Raw genomic sequence first — 5444 nt, 5'->3', positions numbered from 1 at the left:
AAGCTTGGCTCTGACTGAGCTCAGAAGGGAGCTGCCAGTGGGGGCAGGTGGCTGGTGGTCCTGTTGCAGGATGAGGGGCTGGAAGGGATGACATCCCACACTGTGCTCAGTGCTGTGTGAGCCCTGAGGGGCTGCTCCTGCCAGAGGAAGGGGGGCAGGTTTCTCATTTGTTCAGGGGCTCCATCCACCAGCCAAGCCCATCGGTCACTTTGGGGTGACAATGATGGGAGGGGCCTCTGTGGGCCCAGGGAATCCCTGGGGCTCAATGCAGGTCATCTGCTGGAGTCTCCTGGGAAAAGGTCCTTCATCTTCAGCCCAGGGATCCTTTCTCTCCTGCAAGCTCTGTGGCTCCTACGAACTGACTCAGTCACCCTCGGTGTCAGTGAAACTGGGACAGACAGCCAAGATCACCTATGGCAGGAAAGAATTAGAAATACATATGCTTACTGGTACCAGCAGAAGCCGGGCCAGGCCCCTGTGCTGGTCATCTACAGAGATAGCGAACGGCCCTCAGGGATCCCGGGCCGGTTCTCAGGCTCCAACTCCGGGAACACGGCCACCCTGACCGTCAGCGGGGCCCAGGCCGAGGACGAGGCCAACTACTACTGTCAAGTGTGGGACAGCAGCAGTGCTAATGCTCACAGTGACACAGGCAGATGGGGAAGTGGGACACAAACCTCCGAGCCTGGCTTGGCACTCACCCTAGTCCCCTCTGATTAGTGGGATGTAGGGCTGAGGTCTCGGCATCATCTCGGGTCCTGGCCCTGCTCACCCAGTACTGGAGACTCTGTTGTTCAGGGCCTCGGCTTGTTCTGATGAAAAGGGAGAAGGTAGCTGTTTTGGGCTTTGAAGTCTGAGGTCAGGTCTGGAGAGAAAAGGAAAGGGTTAGGAGTCACGATATATGACAGTAGCCCCAGATGCCATCACGTGTCTGCAGGACAGGGGGGCTGTGAGATATGGCAGAGTTCTGGGGGAATCCCCCTCCTCCAGGGGGAACCCGCTGAATGGGGCCTGGGGTGAGGTCCTGTGGTTTCCGGGATGAAGAGTCCACTCCTCCTGGGGATTTCCTGAGGCCTGGAGAGGGCTGAGCCCCGGCCCCCGACCCCAGGGCCCTCCTCCCCTGAAATGTGGCGGAAACTACAGAGACAGTATGGTCCCCACCTGGGCTCCTCCTGCGGATGTTCTCCTGGACACACGGTCCTCCGGTTGGACCCTGGTCCAGAGTCCCCAAAACTACCGTCTGATGGGTATGGACTTTCTGTTTAGGGAGAGAAAGCTCCACATATGGATGGTGACGGCTGCGTAACGCTGTGAATGTGTTTTAGTGCCACTGAGTATAAGTCAAAAATGATCCTATTATGCAGGCTTCTCCAGAGACAGCCAATAGGGTACAGAGATGGATTAGGAGAAATTGGCTGACAACGTTATGGAGGCTGAGAAGTCCCTAGAAGCACCGTCCACAGGTCAACCCCCGAGAGCCCGTGTGTGATTCTGCCTGAAGGCCTGAGATCCAGGAAGGCTGACGTGCCTCTCGTCCAGGGCAGAAGGGCAATGTCCCAGCACCCCCCCCCAGGGATAAGGGGGTCCTGCCTCTTCTGCCCTTTGCTCTTGCCAGGCCCCCAGGGATGGGATGAAGCCCACCCACGTGGGAAGTGCCACCTGCTTCTCTGAGCCCCCAGGTCCAAAAGCTAATGCTCTCATGAACACCCCCAACACCAACTGAAATGAGTACCAGTGGGACGTACTTGCCCAGCCGAGTGGACACACGTAGTGAACAATCATGGTGGTTAGTGGTACATTGCATGCATGGATATTTCACTGTTTTTATTTAAATGGCTTAGTCTGAAAATAAAGTACAGGAAACAGTGTTGAAGTCCTTTGACCAACAAAACAGAAGAAAGGACTGGGCAGTGATCTCCATTCACCCTCTCCCTGGACAAAACTTGGGGGGTTACTGGTGCCCCATACAGACTCTATCTCTCTCCATCTTCTCCGTAATTCAGAACTAACATTTATGTGTCCAGTTCACAGCTGCCATATGTCCCCAGAAACCCAGTCGTTCTGTCACAGCTAATTACCTGTGATAGTGAATGAGACCCTCAGGCTCCCCCCTCACACGTGGTCAGCAGTTCTCTCTGGTCCAGCTTCATCCTTGCAACTCCAGGCAGTAGAGCTCCTGCAAAAGGTCCACAGAGAGGAGTGTGCTCGCTGTGCGCGGTCGGACAACGTCTCTGTATTGTAAGAAATGCTCTTGGGGGCCCTTCACAATTGCATGAAAAAAACTGTAGACAGTAATTAGAGTCATGTTATGAAATCAGAAATATAATTAAGATGACAGAAAGGTAAATTTTTAAAAAGCCAGTCTTAATGTGCATTTGGTAACCCCGCAGGCTTTATAGACAACTGAAGACTCATTTGTCCCCGTTACATCGACCATGAGACACCCGTCACTCCCACCCACTTAACAGTGAGGACCAAGCAATCCTGCCCAGCAGAGACAGAAGGACCCAGGCCAGGCCCCTGCATGGCCAAACCAGCCTCCCATCCCCACAGATTCTCAGCTCTACCCTGGGACACAGCCCCGCTGACCTCCCCAGCCAGGATGCGGTGGGGACAGCAGTGAGCCCTGGAGACCCAGGCCTGCCACACAGCGTGGCCCTCACGGCTCCCGCACCCTGGTCAATTACTGTCCCAAAGGACCAGGGTCTGACTCCTGGCCCCCATCCTGGGCTCACCTCACTTTTCTCTATTAATCTGGGGACTTCCTCTCTCTGGGCCTCTGCTTAACCAGCTGTTAAGCTTTATTTCCAAATTAAAATATAAAAAAGTCCCCAGAATGCATTAAAACAAAGAGAGAATTGGCAAGGATCTCAGCGACTCATGAGGTCCTGGAGTTCCCTGTCCTCCTTCTGCAGGAATCCTAGAAAGGGCTTCAGCCTTCGGTATGATTTCCAGGTGGATTCCCAGTGGAATAAGCCAGAGATTCCCTGTCTCCTCAAAAAGGCAGATGACGCTGAGCTAGACATTCACTCCCCAAGAGCTGTGAGAGGGGGGAGATGACATGGAAACCACAGGGAGAGAGATGATGATGGTGATGGTGATGGTGATGGTGATGAGGATGGTGATGAGGATGGTGATGAGAATGTTGATGGTGATGGTGACAAGGATAGTGTTGAGGCTGGTGATGAGGATGACATCAGTGCACAAGTGAACTCAAATACAAGAAACAGCATCACACAACTGCCCTCCTCAGGTGGGGATAGTATCTATTTTGATTCCTAAACACAAGGAAATCTGGGTCTCCAGGGTACTATACACGTTGCTATGGACACTGACACTTTATAGACAAGCTGCTGTTCATCTCACACCCTCCACTCTACTAATAAAATCAAAGGGTTGGGAAGAGCACTTCCACCCCCAAGATAAGGTTATGGGAACTGCACCTGCACCCCGTAGGTGACCTCTCTGTGCTGGCCTGGGCAGGGCCGGGGTCACAGCTGGCCCAGAGGCAGGGCTGGAATCCCTGCTCCACACCTACTCAGGTGACATACCTTTGAGGTGACCTGCAGGAGAGAAGATCCTGGTCTGGCTCTCATCCACCAGCAGGGGGCAGCAGAGGCAGCAGGAGCACCACAACTGAGGCTGGGATGGCCCAGGTGGAGCCTTAGGATAATCAGCCCTGGGGGTCCACTGGGGTCTGAGAGTCAGGCCTGGCAGGAAGTTGGGCCTGACCACCCCATCCCCTGAAGAAACAGGGAGCACATGGGAGGTTCACATGCACAGTGAACCCAAGACACCGGAGAACAGGGCACTGCGTGCCTCCCCTCCCAACAGGATCCTGCCAGGCTCACAAACCCACTGAGCTTCCCAGCAGAGTCCACAGGCCAGAATGGTTGGGACAGTGGTCATGTGGTCAGACACAGGAAGGGCATTGTGACCATGGCCCCTGGAGGCCGGGTCTGATTTTCAAACATGAGAGCCAGGGAGGAGGCTGAGCAAGCTGTCCTGGCTGAAGGACTGGTGACTCCCCTCTCAGTGAGGAGCCCCAGGGAGGGGGTAAATTTGCATAAACACAAACCCTCCTGCCCCAAAGCTCTGAGGGAATAAGAGGGAACTTGAGGAGCGCTGCCCTGCTGAGTGGTCTCAGAGCAGAGCTCAGGGTGCCTCCACCATGGCCTGGACCCACATCCTGCTGCCCCTCCTCTCTCTCTGCACAGGTGCTGCCCCCAGGGCTCTGCCCTCAATGGATTCTCAGCTTGGTCTGTCCCACACCAGGAGCTCAGCCCTAGCACAGCCTCAGGGCAGGAGGGCAAGGAGCCCTTCATCCTCAAGCCCCCTCTTCTCTCGTCTCTCACAGGCTCCGTGACCTCCTATGAGCTGACCCAGCAGGCTTCAGTGTCCGTGGACTTGCAACAGACAGCCAGCATCACCTGCTCTGGAGACCTACTGGACAAAAGATATACTCGGTGGTACCAGCAGAAGCCAGGCCAGGCCCCTGTGCTGGTCATTTACAAAGATAGTGAAAGACCCTCAGGGATCCCTGAGCGGTTCTCTGGCTCCAGCTCAGGGAAGACAGCCACCCTGACCATCAGCGGGGCCCAGGCCGAGGACGAGGCCGACTATTACTGTCACTCAGCAGACAGTAGTGATAATGCTCACAGTGACACAGGCAGATGGGGAAGTGAGACACAAACCCTCTCCCCATCTGTGTCAGCCAAGAAACAATTCTCATCTGGTCATGAAACTGCACAGATGATAAAATGTGGCAGGAAGGATGCTCAAGCAATGGTTATCCTCCTCCTCCATTTGTTCATGAAGGTAGAGGAATGACTGCCTAGGTTCACTACAGACTAGGGACATACTGCAGTCTTTGGGGCAGAAAAGAGGTGGAGGAGGTGCAAATAAAAAACTTTTGAAGACACACTGGTTGAAAAGTTTCTAATTTCAATGGAAACGAGGAACCCGCAGATCCAAGAAGCTCCACAAACTCCAAGCACAAGAAACACTAATGAAACAACACCAAAACACACCGACATTGAGTTCTTAGAACCGGTGTCGAGGAGAAGCTCATAAAAGCAGGTGGAGAGAAAGCACACGTTCTCCCCAGAGGAAGGAGCACAGTTGGTTGAGGGCCTCCCTCCTTCGGGACCACCAGACGGGAGAGCAGACACTGCAGTTGTCTCTTTAGAATGAAAAAGCAAAAACAAAACAACACAACAGCAAGAGAAGGAGCTGTGTCCACTCTGAAAACTACTCACTGGAAATATCTGTAAATATTAAGGCAAACACACGCTCGTGTAGCTCAAAGTTCTGAGACGCAGAGGGACACGTGGTGACATCGGTGCCCTGTGTGAGAAGCGGTGTGCTGTCCGGGCAAGATCGGCCTGTACTGTGGACCCCGCAGCCGACCTTCAAATAGCACTAATTTCAACAACAATTTCAGC

General features: G+C 53.9%; 1 long non-coding RNA gene across 1 annotated transcript; it reads right to left on the bottom strand.

Moving 5' to 3' along the window:
• Positions 1 to 340: 340 nt before the first annotated feature.
• Positions 341 to 1248, bottom strand: LOC140690847 (uncharacterized). Its single transcript, XR_012066174.1, has 3 exons — positions 1162 to 1248; positions 702 to 865; positions 341 to 411 (listed from the first exon to the last, which is right to left on the bottom strand). It is a non-coding gene; the product is annotated as an uncharacterized lncRNA (long non-coding RNA).
• Between the last annotated feature and the right edge of the window lie 4196 nt (positions 1249 to 5444).

Source organism: Vicugna pacos, chromosome 32 (genome assembly GCF_048564905.1).
Source record: "Vicugna pacos chromosome 32, VicPac4, whole genome shotgun sequence".
NCBI lineage: Eukaryota > Metazoa > Chordata > Mammalia > Artiodactyla > Camelidae > Vicugna > Vicugna pacos.
The sequence above is the reverse complement of the archived record's forward strand: the minus strand, read 5'-3'. Positions and strand labels throughout refer to the sequence as shown.